We start from the raw sequence: 14332 nt of genomic DNA, 5'->3' as shown, positions 1-14332 counted from the left end.
CTCCGCCCTTCTCTGTTGTGGATGATTTCCAGTCTGTGATGGGTGAGGTCACCACACAAGAGGCAGGCTTCTGATTCTAGATTTCTCCTGGATTCAGACTTTACTGCTTGCTGCCTAAGGAGCTGTGGATGCAATCCTTTGACACACAACCCTGCTATCTAAAAAGACATTCCCCATCCTACGAGATAGCCCCAGTACTAAGTACTTGGTACTTAGGCTTGAACTTGAGCCACCCACAAATGCTGATGACCCAGAATCCCTCTTGCTTCCCAGCCTGCCCTCCCCTCCAGCCTCCACTCTAATTATTCTCCTTTTTTGAGACAGAGAATCAAGAGTCACATTTCTGCCCTTGCCTTTTCTGTGATTATTTCTCTGGGCTATGCAGCAAAATGACTTCAGGTTAAAAACTCCACGCCCTACTCTTCAATCCTTGTGGTTCTGAAGTACTGATAGAGGCTGGACTCAAAGCACAGAGCGAGGCAGCCATGAAACACCACCCAAGAGGTTTAAGAATTCACAAAACCCTCAATACAACCCTCTTGAATAATGAACTCCCCCGGGGCATTTAGTATACAAAGTAGTTTATGGAAGGTAGGCTCATGCCCAGATTGCCAGACACACAGCTTTTATGCACAGAAGCCACACCTGTAACTCTGTAATGGTCCCCAGGAGTGTCATGCTACCCCGCCCAATTAGGTGCGAAAGCATGCCAGCCAGCAGCAAACTGCTCCGCCCGCAATAATGTTTATGATTCAAAGTGTGGCCTGATTCACCCTTTGCACTTTTCCTCGTGGCCTTTACAGCTGGGTTCTGGTTGTTCAGCAGATAATTGCTGCAGTCCAGAAGCTTCAGCAAACCTCTGAGGCCCTTCTCTTACTGGGGACAGCAAGTATGCCAACATATTTCTAAGGAGACAAAGAACAATAGTATCGCATGCCTTTGAGTAAGAGTGAACAAAACAGCTCTCTCCACATCGGAACACAATGTAGTCAAAGGACAAAACAAGACAGAGGTCAAGTGCATGCAGACAGTGGGAGGGTCATAGGCTTCATGAACCCCGCAAAGGCTTAGTCAATGTATTGTGTTTTCTCCTTTCTCACTGGTCAAGAGGCAATTATTGTCAACAAAAATGACTTAGAATAAGAGATGGTTTTGAGTACATGGTGTCCATTGCATGTTTGTGTAAGTGGAGGGTGTGTGTGTGTGTGTGTGTGTGTGTGTGTGTGTGTGTGTGTGTGCTGATTTGATTGCTTGCAGGAAAGTCAAGATTGTTCTAGAGCAGAGAGGCAGGATTGCCAGGGTAGAGTGCACTGGGCAGTTGCTCCGTTGGAAGGTAAAGTCGGTAGCTCTTGTTCTGGTTTCGAGTCTTACTTGTTTGGTTTGTATTGTAGACCCTTCATAGTCAGGAGTGGTAAGGCATGACTGTAACCCCAGCACTTAGGAGGGGGTGATAGGAGGATCATCGATTGAGTTCATCCTCAGGCATATAGCAAGATTGAGGCCAGTCTAGACTGTATGAGACCCTATTTCAGAGAACCAAAATAAAAACAATAAAATAAAATGAAAAATATACCTCCACCAACTGATGAGATTTCCCCCTGGCAATGTTCCATTGACTGGCAGCATTATATTGTGCAGAAGGGCTGTGGCAGGGTGACGGATGTAGATATCAACAGTACTGTCGTGGTTGTCCACAGACAACAGGGGTGGCTGCCGTCTTCTGAGGCTGTGAGAATTTAAGCCAATGCATGGATAATCCAGGAACAGGTTCTGTGAGCTACACACCTGTTACTAACCAGATGCATACCTGTGATCCAATATGTAGAGATGGATGTAAAGGATGAGAAAAAGTCTTCATTAGAGACACAGTTTGGAGAGGTCTCTTCATCTGATGGTGCCCCTGTTCCTGACTGCTACATTTAGTGTACGTTAAGAGTTGGCTTCTGGCAGGTGAGCAGGTTGCTGAGGCGGAAGGGCACACTGGCAGGTGTTTCAGATGCTAGGTGGAAAATGGAGAGGCTTCTCTGACTCGTGTTACATTTCAGCACTGGCACTGTTTTGATATTGTACATAAATATAACATCAATAGGTGATTGCCCACAAAATAATGTATATTCTTAGAAATAGCTTTTACCTGCTGGGTGCCTGTCGCTTGGGCCCAAAGGTAAAGTTTTCTTAGTGATACTATGTATAGGGTAAAAAACATGTAATTTGTATTGATAGTGACTCAGCCAATCTTCTGTGTCAGGAGTCTATGATATGTGATGTCAGATAATTTGGAACATGTTGAATAAACATCATTGCCGTGACCACTCTACAGTAAAATAAGGAGTATGATTTTGGAAATTTTTTGTGTAGCTTGTCCCAGGCCTGAGTATCCTTCTGGCCTCCATACCAGATGTTTTACTGAACAACAGGGTAGGTTTTTGTTTTGTTGTTGTTAGCTGAGGATCACCTTGAACTTCTTATCTCCTTGCCTCTACCTCCCAAGTGCTGAGATTACAGGCATATGCCACCATGCCCAGGGCATATAGTGCTGGGGGTTTGAACCTGTTTGAACTTGGGACTTAAATAATGCCTGCCAGGCAATCACTCCACTGACTGAGCCACATCCTCAGCCCAAGAGATTATCCTTTTAAAAATCATATTCCTAGCAAGGCACCTAAGCAAAAGTCCCAGCTCCCTGAGTTCACCACTGCCCACGGCATCTTTCCTGATCCCCATACTCCTTGAGTACTTCTGTGTGGGGACCAAATGATCTAACATGAAGCAGAAAGGACTGTGGGCTCAGTAGCCTTTAAGTACAGCTCTAGTGCAGTGCATGAATCTGTGGGCAAGCATGTTTTATGCTCAGCCAGGTTACAAATCAGACTTCTTGCAGTTCTGGGGAAGTCATCCTTTCTATGGCTATGACATGAAAAGTTCGGAGTGACAGATCCCCCATGGTCCACTGTATATCTAGCTTCTACAAAGATATGAATCATAGGAGAGGAAGCATGAACATGTAAAACAGATTTTATTGTTGTCGTAAAGAATAAGGGACGTGAGGAAGTTAATGGGACACACAGTTCTTGAAACACTTAAGTGATAGTGTGCTGCCTGGTAACTGGGCATTACTGGGAGCAGTTTGTATATGGGGGTATAATTTCTGTTACGTTTATACAAATACATACGACACATTTATTGCCGTGCTCTGGTTTGTTTTCTGGATCTGCAGTTAGAGCATGTGCACATTTTTCTTCCCCCTGATATGTATTATACACACTTGCATGTATTATAGGCCACATAGGATACAAAAATTCCCCAAGTTCCATGTGTAAGAGTTGGGCTTTCCAGTTAGTAACAGGCCAGGTTCAAAGGTTTTCTATTCTTAGTATTTTCTCTCTTCAGGATGTGCTCTTCTTCTTCTTGTTCTTCAGAGCTGTGGTCCAACCCTGGGTCTCTCTCTCTCTCTCTCTCTCTCTCTCTCTTCTTCTTCTTCTTCTTCTTCTTCTTCTTCTTCTTCTTCTTCTTCTTTTCTTCTTCTTTTTTTTTTTTTTTTTTTTTTTGGTTTTTCAAGACAGGGTTTCTCTGTGTAGCTTTGGAGCCTATCCTGGCACTCACTCTGGAGACCAGGCTGGCCTCGAACTCACAGAGATCCACCTGCCTCTGCCTCCCGAGTGCTGGGATTAAAGGCATGTGTCATCGACACCCAGCAACCCTGGGTCTTTCATATGCAAGTGTTTTACCATGCAGTGACATCCCCAGCCTTTGGACAGGGTCTAGAGAATAGCCTGCTCTGGTCCCCGATGCTGGCTTCCCATGTTCAGACTTGGGGAGGGAAATTTACCAAGCGATTTATATAAGTCCCTGGTCTAAGAGGTTGAGTTACCCTGTCCCATCCCATAATGCCTTCACTCTTCCAGGTGTACTCCTGGAGCCAACCTGGAAAACCATGGCAGAGATATAGGAACCACAAACCTGTACCCTCTGTTCCTCCTGCCACCTCCTGCTGTGACCCAACAAGACTCTTAGGGATAGAAGCAATGCCCTCTGTAAATCATCTTCTAAAAACATTTATTTATTTATTTATTTATTTATTTATTTATTTATTTATTTATTTTGTGTATGGGCTGGGAAGCACATGCCATGGGGACATGTAGAGATCAGAAGATCTTATGGAAATTGGTCTTCTCCTTCTACTGTGTGGGTTCCGGGTGGTGGAATTCAGATCGTCAGGGCTGGTGATGAGTGCCCTTACCCAATGAGCCATCTTTGTAGCTCTGCCTTCAGTGAATGTTGCTTCTAGGTCCCCACCTGTCCTTTCCCCACCAAGCTGCCTCTCTCTCTCTACTTAACACTCTAGTTACTCCACCCATTCTACCTCCTGGCTTGATGCTTCCTGCCACACCCTTACCTTCCTCTTCAAACCTACTGCCCATCATCTAAGCTGTAGCCATGGCATATATATTTGACTTTTAGAAGACTCTGGAGTTTTGAGACGGGATCTCATTCTAGCCAAGGCTGACTAAAAACTCACTATGTGGGTCCAGGTTGGCCCTGAACTCACAGTCATCTTCCGACTTGGGTGTCTAGAGTATTCAGATTACTGATGTGAGCTACCATTCCTGGATCATTTATATTTGGTTTTTATAATCTGTCCTCTAAACGAAGCCTAGGCCAGCACTAGGTTTTTGCAAACTACCCCTCTTATGATGGGTTTGAGTTATCTATGTGCTTGTTTCTTTCCCTCCTTGGTCACCTACTTATCTCAACACCTGCCTTCCCTTACATAGTGTTCTTCCCTTGCTTACCCGGCAGGGGAGATGCCAAGATCAAGGAAACATGTTTTCCACCACTTTCTGGCAGTCAGCCTCAATTAAGGCTTTGTGTACCCTACTGTGTGATCATTGGCAGTTCTTGAAAATTTGTAGCTGGCTCAAATTGGGTACTGGGATGAATGGATGGCACTGTATCCTGTCTTGAGCCATCCTCAGGTAAGGGGTGGGAAGGCAAGGAGAGAGGAGAATGGCAGCAAGGCTAGGGTTTTAGGTAGGATCAGTGCCCAGAATTTAGCAGAATAATACCCAGAGCTGCCTGTAGGGGTACATGGCTCTGGGATGGCCCCAAGACCTCAAATATTCAAGGGCTGAGATAGTAGAGCTGTCTCTCCACACAGGGATTTGATTCTAGGGGAGTTGACCCTTAGCAGGCTGCTGTGACTCCCTGCACTTGGGATCTTCTGTGTCCTGAGAGTGGTCCTGAAGATTGTGTGGCTGGCCAGGGTGTATCATTATCTCATAACTCATGCATCCACCACACCACACCACATCCACACGTCTTCTAATTTGTAAGTGAGTAATGCAGCACGCTCCGGCGCTGTCTGGGACACGAACCTGGTTGGTGATTTCAAAGTACTTCCATCCTCCTGGCAGGCTTTAACATGCACTGAAACCGCTTCTGAAAGGAGGGAGCACGACTCTCCCTGTTTTCACACATGCAGAGCATACACAGCTGCCTGATGCCACAAGTTAGGAAAGGTGAAGCATTTGATGCTTCGCTTGAAAAATTAAAAGGTTTAAAAGTAGCTTTCTTCAATTGGTTTCAGGATATAAAACTGCAGCTGGACAAGAGGCATGGACTCTGTGATGTCTTGAGGTCTACTGAGAGCATGATAAATATGGTTGATAACAATATGCTATATTTTAAAAGTTGTAAGATAGTATACTTTAAGTGTTCTCAAAACAAAAAAAGATGAATATGTGTGATATAACATGTTTATAAATGGTTTAATTTAGCCATGCCATTGTGAACATACTGTATTATGTATCATAATTGTGCATGACTTTATTTATGAGCTAAATGAATAGGAAAAAAGGAACATTAAGCACTAAAAAAAACCAAAAGTAGCTTTCTTTTTTTTTTCTTTTCTTTTTTTTTTTTTTTGAAGAGACAAAACAATGAGTGCCGTGTACTCCTAAGGAAACAGTGGCATGTTTCCAGACTGTTGATGGCAGGGGAGGTTGGGAGGGGTGGAGAGGAATTAGGAAATAGAGACCTCTGGGGCTTAGAGAGGCCCCTTTGGGGAAAAGGGGGAGTGATCTAGATAAACTTCACTTTCCCTGTTAGTCTGCAAAAGACAGAGGGTGCCCATCCATCCACCTGCGCCAAAATAGAGACTCAGGAGGTGTACCATTCTTTGCCAGTGCTGAGCACACACATGGCAATTCGCTATGGGGGCAATGGTGCCTTATCTCCCTTGGCGTGGATTGCATATGATTTACAGTTTGAGAACCCTGAAATGCCTGAAGACTTGCCACTCGCTGACTAAATTCCACCTGCAAACAAAGCAAAGCAAAACAATTTTCTACTTGCATTCCTCTTGAATTGCAGACAGTAGGTATTAAGTAACCAGCCAGCTCTCTGGCTGCATCCTGCTCTAGGGTCAGAATGGGGCCAAGGGAGAGGGTTGCTAGCTATGTTGTTGGGAGACTGGAAACAAACCGGAAGTTGTCCCCCTCCCCCACGCTCCTACCCTGTATCCTGCAGGCATGCAGCTTTCTTACTGTTGGTGCCCTGGTGACTCTGGGTGAGTCATTTACTCTCTGATCCTCCTTGAGGTGAACTATTAACGTTCTGCTTACATATGAAGGTGGAGGGGTTTGGGGCCCCCTTTGGACTCCCAGAGTAATCTCACAAACAAGCAAAATTTTTTTGCTTGAATCTCATCTCATCTGGCCTAGATTTTCAGCTTTCCAAATTATATGGAGATTATAAAGAAAGGCAAATAGAGGGGCCAGTAGCCCTTCCCTCCCCCCAAGATGGGTCATTTTATCCGAATTAGAACTTATGACTCGAGTCCCCAGGTCTCACTTCAGCCCCCGGAAGGATGGCTGACATTTCATTCACTCTGATTGGCATGTGCACTCAGGCTCGATGGAAGCTGTTTCCTGATTCATAGCTTAGAGGTGATTAAGCTTGTGAAGTACTTCAAGGCCATTACTCTCATTCATTTATTCCAGACAAACATTTGTTGTTGAATGAATGGTGACTTTGATTTAAAAACACCACCCAAGCATAAAACGCTGGCAGCTTGCAGATAGCAATTTTTTGATTTGCGCTCCTAAAGGAACTTCATTAGCAAACTCTCATGAATCTTGAACCTCTAGGAGAATAATCCCTGCCTTTGTTGGAGTTTTAAATTTAGAATAATCAGACAATAGTGAGACATTCTGTTCCAAGCATTCCTTTTAGGCTACCCATTTATTATACCCACTCCTAAGAGAAGATGGATTTGATTCGAGAGGAACGTTCACTCTGGGGACTTTTTTTGCATAGCTAATACCAGGGAGAAATTTTCTAAAAGTTGTGTCTGCTGCTTAATATTATTAGACAGGCAACTTTTAATTATCTGTGCTAATGTGGCATGATCAGTGGTGTGTATACTCCAAGATCGTTTCCTTTGGCTTTGGGGAGCATTGTATGATGCTTTTGGTTTTTGCGTGCTTTTGCTTAGGTATTAAAATTACACCACATTCTTGGTGTTCCCATAGATAGAAAGTAAACAGGAGAGGAAGGGTCAGCTAGCGTTCTAGAATTCACTGCCAATAACACACAATATGAGTCATCTCGGGGCTATTAATGATTTGTGTTTGTATGTTATTAGTTCGTGTGCACATGCATGTGTGTGGGCATAGGTGTGGAGGTCAGAGGTCAACTTTGGGTAGCATTCCTCAGGACACCATCCACGTTATTTTTGGGGGGACTGTCTCTATGTGGCCTGGAAACTTGCTGATTAGTCTAGGCTGGCTAACTTTTAAGCCATCCCAGTGTTGGGGTTCCAAGAGCACCACCCCACCTGGCTCTAAAAATGTAGGTTCTGAAGATGGAACTCAGAGCCTTGTGCTTACATGGTGAATATTTTACAAACGGAGCTCTCTCTCCAGCCCTATTTATCAAGATTGGTAGAAAGTAACAGTGATTAGATCTCAACAACAATCTTCCTAAGAACAAAGCCCAAATCATTCCACCACATTCAAGACATCCATGTGTGATGCCTTATTCATTTGGAAGGTTGTTTTACTTTGGAGACAGGGTCTTAATACGGATCTCCAAGTGCCCTTAAACTCTCAGCTATTCTCCTGCCTCAGTCTTCCGAGGGCTGGAGTTATAGGGATGTGCTCCCACTATCCACTCAAGTTTCCTAAAAGCAAAATTGCATATTTACCACGGTGGTGACATTTAGCAATGAACACTGTCCATTTAGTGATCCCCAAAATGTGCCCCCTGTTGAATATCTTGGGGGAAGACAAAGGCTGGTATCTACACATACTAATATTTCTAAATAATGATATCTTTCATTGTGATGGTTGTTTCTGCTTATTACTAAAGCCACCTACTGTCCTTTATCAGCACACACATGTCCACACGCACACGAGAGAGAGAGAGAGAGAGAGAGAGAGAGAGAGAGAGAGAGAGAGAGAGAGAGAGGCCTAAGACAAACCTCTGGGTGGTTCCTCGGGAGCTTTTTTAAGACAAGGTCTCTCCTTGGAGCCTGGAACTTGCCGATTAGGCCAGCCTGGTTGGCAGTGAGCCCACGGTGTCCGAACTTCTCTGCTATTCCAGCTTGTGTGCCACCATGATCCTCTTTTTACGTGGGTGCTGGAGAGCCAACTCAGGTTCTCATGATTGTCTACCAAGCACGTTGCCAGCTCTCTGGACCCTCAGTTGTTTTTAACAGGACAGGCAGCCATGGGAGCTTCACAGAGAAGCCTTTCAGAGTTCCAAGTTTCCATATTTCTGTATCAAACCATGGGGACCTTTCGCTCCTGCCTCCTTTCATCCTCTCTGTGGGCCCTCCTGCCCAGTGATTGGTGAGCTGGCCTGCTTAGAGCCGTGATAGGCAGTGATGACTGGCTGTTGGAAGCTAGAGAAGTGTGGCAGTGCTAATGTGCTGGGGATCTTTGGCTCTGAGGGTCGATTTTGTTAGGTGGGTGGACAACTGTGAATCTTTGGCTTCCAGTTGAGCATGGGTGCATGGCAGCTTCATCAATGCCTTCTACTGGAGAGCTTTGCCTGCTTCTCTCCTCTGTAGCTGCCTCGGGGGCACAGCTCTCCCACAGATGTGTTGACACACCTGGATACCTCCTCCTCCTCAGCTGGACAGTGAGCAAGTCAGAGAAGCAAGGCTGTGTGTGTGGCTAAGGAGTAGAGAGGCCGGTTTTTCTGCAGGACGACCTTGTAGCCAAATGCTGGCGTGCAGCAGAGCTTGCCCCACCTTGTTTGTGAACAGATGCGATCTAGGGGCCCCATTTCACTGGCCTTTCAGGAAGCCATAGGCTTTGTTTAGCCCTCGACTGTTGCCTTATCTGGATCTACTTTGTAGCAAGGGAGGGGAAATCAATGTCTGAGTGGCTAGTTGAGAGCAGGACCGGACAAGCAGGATTGTTTTGTTTTACCTTATTTTATTTTGAGACGGGATCTCTAGGCCTGGGTGTGTAGCCAAACAATGATCTTGAACTTCCCAGTGCTGGGATTCTTGCCGTGTACATCTCACAGAGTTTATATGGTACTAGAGATGGAACTTGGGGTTTCCTGAATGCTAGACAAGACCTCAGGACCACATATGTACTCTTGTTTATCTAATTGAACCCAGTTCGATGCTAACCTTCTTGGCAGACATCAATGTCTCATTTTATAGTTAGTGAATCTCAGAATCAAACCAGCAAGGAGTAGTCTCCCTTAAAAGAACACATGTATTTATTTTGAATATTTGAGTGTTCCATTCTGAGGAACGGGGGTGGGGAGGGAGGCACATATTGTGAGAAGATCAAGAAAGAAAGGAGAAAAGGATGAAGAGAAGCAAAGGAGGGAGAGGAGAGGAAGAAGGAAGAATAGTGAAACAAAATGATATCTCATTATGGAGTTCTAGGTAGCCTGAGTCATTGGAAGGCTGCGGTCTTGGCAATATGTCACGGTGGCCCACAGTTCCTCCAACCTGTGATGAGCTCCATGGCATGCCTTAATGGTTCTTCCTAGCTCAACTGTTTTTGGTTCAGGCCCAGGCTACTTCCAGCACAGCTCAGAACTCGGCCGCTTCTGTTTGATGTCCCTGGCCAGAGACATGCACCTCCCACTTAGTCAAATAGTTCCCATACGGCGTTCCCCTCTACCTTTGATTTCACAGTCCTACTGGTAGCATTCAGGGACATTCTTCCCCGTAAATGGAAGTTTTCTGTCCTGACTGCCTGGTCCCAAACAACCAACTCGGAGGCTGAATGTGAATTATGAGTGCTCGGCCAATAGCTCAGACTTGTTAATAACTAGCTCTTACATTTTACGTTAACCCGTATTCCTTATTTGTGCTCTGCCATGTGGCGGTGCCTTTCTTAGAATGGCACATTCATCTCCTGCTCCTCCTCTGCATCTGGCTGGTGACCCCCTAACTCCTCCTTTTTTTTTCCCATCATCCTTAGTTTGGCATCCCACCTATACTTCCTCTCTGGCTACTGGCCAATCGGTGTTTTAGTAAACCAATTCCAGTGACAAATCTTTACAGTGTACAAGAGGAATATTCCACAGCACTTCCCCCTTGTGTTAAAACATCTCTGTGCAGCTAGTTGGGGACCTACAGTGTGCACTAGTACCAGACACTAAATCTCAGGTAAGCTGGCTTTCATTTCTTTTAAGACAGGGACTTGTGTATCCCAGGCTGGCTTCTAACTTACTGTGTAGTCATGGGCAATCTTGATTTTCTCATCCTCCGGCCTCCACCCCCCAGGTGCTGGGAACCCAGGTGTATGCTTCACCATGGCTGCTTTATACTGTGCTGGGGATTAAACTGAAAGCTTTGTATAAGCTAGGTGAGCACTCTGCCAAATGAGTTATATCCTCTGCCCCCAGGGTGGCTTTTAAAATCACAGTTTTAATAGAAAATAAACAAGGCAATTAAAGCTTCCCTTACCAGGAAGGAAGAGCTCACTAGATAATGCTTGCTTGGCCTCCAGCTCACTAGCCTATGAAATATGAACAAAATTAAGGCTTGTGGTCCAGAAAGATGGCATAGCAGGCGAAGATGTCTTCCCCAAGCCTGGCTACCTAAGTTCAGTTCCAGAAACCTATGTGGTAGAAAGAAAGACCTAACTGCTGCAAATTGTCCTCTGCATTCCACATATAGTCACACAAGATAGATAATAAAAAAATAAATAAATATTTTAAACAGCAACAAAATTAAGGCAAATTCATGTTAACTGTTAACCACCGGGAAACCCCAAATAGGCAACAATATATCTTGCTTTTCTTATTTTCTCTCATCACTCAGTCTTCTAGAAATATCCTGTTCCTGCAAAATTCTTAATGACCCATTTTTCCCCTTACCACATACCATTCAGGCATTTCCCTGCCAGATTAGGGCTCTCAGTCAAAAGAGACCAGGGTGGAGAAAGGGACTCAAAACCACAGGGAAGAGCATTTAACATTATGATAGTATATATGGAGGGTGGGAAGGATGCTCAGTGATTGAAAATGATATCAGTGTTGGCCATGTTTTCTGGCCAGTGCCCTGATGTGAGTTGAATACTTGTGTTAAATGAGATTTGGTGACTCGTGAAGGTCAGTACATCTTGTCTCCCTAAGCCTTTTATCCACCACCTCCATACTCAGACCCAGCCAGATCCACAACAATCCTGGGGGAGCCTGTGAAAGTAGCCCACTTGGATCGGGTAGCTCTGTAAACCCGCATCAAAGGCTTAGGAGCTTTGTGTTCTGACCTTGGTCTTGTGCAGAGGAAAGGTTTTCCCACAAAGCCTATGCCCAGCAAAATGTAATCACAGGGTCATTAATTTTTGCCTTCCTAATAGAAAAGCAACACTGTTTTTCTCATCTAATTTGCCTCATTGTTTAGCTTCTCATTAACAGTGGGGACATAAAGGGGTACCTCAAGTTTTCGTTCTTCTGGTATATTTAAACTTCATTTGGTTTCTTTCCCAGTGGGCAGTGTTGGCCCCAGATGTCATTCGTCTTAGAAACTTCTTTTTATTTTTATTTATTCTATTTGTTTATTTGTTTTGGTTTTGTTTTGGTTTTATTAAGATACCATCCCATATACACCAGGCTGGCCTGCAACTTGTGATGCAACTTAAAATATTCTTAAACTTCTGATCTCTCTTCCTCTACCTTCTGTGTGCTGGGAATCCATGGCTGGCCTTATTAGAATATCCTTTGGCAGCACCTTAAGAATTGAATGATTGAGAAATAAGGCCATGCAGGGTCTTCAAATTTTCACTCTCACTCCAATCCAAGTCATTGGTTAATGTTACTTTTCAAAGTGGCCAAATAAACCTGTCCCAGAAAGTACCTCATTTGTTAGTGGTGAATGAAATGTAAACTCACTACGGTGAGAAAAAGGATAGTATGTATTGAAAATTTCCCTTCTGCAAAACAAACACACCAGCTGCAGATGGCGTCTGTCTTCTTGATTCTAAAATGACTGGTCAGTTTGAAAACATATGGGCCTTACTGCCGGCAGGAATGTAGATTGATATATTCATTTTGGAACCAGTCTGATGTTGTTGTGGAACAGTGTATATTCATATACTCCCAGGCTGAACCCCAGGGAAATGTGTGCTTATGTGTATTGCTTCTAATAGACATAGCATGTTTCTAGCAGGGGGAAAAAAAAAGTTGGAAAAATGTGAAAGTCCATCAATAGAAGGGAAAATATATATCTATACATAATATATTTTCACACTGCAAAACTGTTAAAAGTAAAACTGACATGTGTTAAATTTAACAAAGTTTACTTAAGCAAGAAAAAAAGGTTCTAGAACCGGGCACCATTCCAGAACAAAGATGGGTTGGAACGCTCCACCCAACCACATTACAGGTTATATTTATAGCCTAAGGAAAGGAAGTGACATGCAGACAGAACTTGATTGGCAGCAGTTGCCATTGGACTTCTGTAGATATGGTCTGATCAGTTGGCAGCTTATGATTGGCTAAACCTCGACTCTCGCGATTGGCTGAGACTTAGTTGCTTCGTTATATGCCTATACTCTACGCTTAGATTAGATTATAACTTGTTTATCCATCAAGCTAGGACATAATTGTACCATGTGCAAAGGCTGCATTGGGCCAGACTTTACCACCCAAGTACAAAGCCAAGTTCAAGCCAAACTGATTCAGTTTAACAACACAGTGGAATATTATATAGTGGAAATGAGCAAACTCAAGTCACCTAAAACAAACTCAGTAAATCTTAGCAAAAACATTGTGGGGATCTAGTTGCAGGTGACTGTATGCATCGTGATAGAATTACTGAATGCATTTTATAAGCCGAGATTGTGCCTCAGTGTGTTATCATTCTTGCCTAGAATGCATGTAGCCCTGGGTTCGATTCCTAGCACCAGATAATCCAGATGTTCTGGTGTGTGCCAGTCATCTCAGCCCTCAGGATGTAGAGGCAGGAGCATGACAGTGACAAGTTTGGGGACATTTATGTAGTAAGTTAGGGATCAGCCTGGACTACATGCGAGCCTGTCTTCAATTAAAAACAAAATCTTAAACTTAAAACCACACATTGTCGGGAGCAGTGAATAAAAAGCAAAGGGCAGCAGTTTGCTTTGGGAGAGAAAGCAGGAGGATACTTCAGGGGAGAAGTGGGGTGTTCCCATCACCAGAGTGGTCAGGGATCTGGCAGTCTTGGGTGCTGGGCTTCCAAGGTGATATACATATCACATATACATATTATAGACATTCTTTTTGCAGGCTTCAAATCTTGTATAGTACAAAATATTTTTAAAGCTATACGTAGGTCAGAGTTCTCCCTTTTTGCCCCCACTTTCTGCCTATCATACATGATAGTCCCTTTCTTTTGCAAGTGTGTATTGCATACACGTATGTGCATGTGTGCATGTTTGGATGCACGGGTATGCTTGTGCCTGCAGAGGACAGAGATCGACCTCCAGTGTTGTTCTTCAGGAGCTATGATTTTTCTTTTGAGAAAGTCTCTTATTAGTTCAGCACTAGCCAAGTAGGGTAGGCTGGTCGGCTACCAAGCCCCAGGCATCTGCTGGCCTCCACCTCTCCAGCACTGGGCTGTAATCATGCACCATGCATGGCCTTTTTTAAAAATGTGGTTTCTGAGGGTGTAACTTACATCCTCTTGCAATTGCACAACAAGCACTTCACCAACCAGGCATCCTTGCCGGCCCTCATAGTTTCTGTTCATAGTGTCGGGAAATCACACAGAAGTGGTTCAAAGCTGTGGTTCCTCAGCGAAGCCCCTGGGACCATTGCTGGGAAGAGGTTACCAGGAGAGGATGACACCAGGAGCTCGGTGGAGTGGGCTGCACGG

General features: G+C 44.4%; 1 protein-coding gene across 13 annotated transcripts in view; it reads left to right on the top strand.

The window, feature by feature from the left end:
• The window catches only part of Atxn1 (ataxin 1), a 406728-nt gene that overhangs the window by 152403 nt on the left and 239993 nt on the right, over window positions 1–14332 (top strand). The window lies entirely within an intron of this gene.

The sequence above is a fragment of the Cricetulus griseus genome, chromosome 3 (genome assembly GCF_003668045.3).
Source record: "Cricetulus griseus strain 17A/GY chromosome 3, alternate assembly CriGri-PICRH-1.0, whole genome shotgun sequence".
NCBI lineage: Eukaryota > Metazoa > Chordata > Mammalia > Rodentia > Cricetidae > Cricetulus > Cricetulus griseus.
Note: the sequence above shows the minus strand (reverse complement) of the source record. Positions and strands in the feature narration are given on the sequence as shown.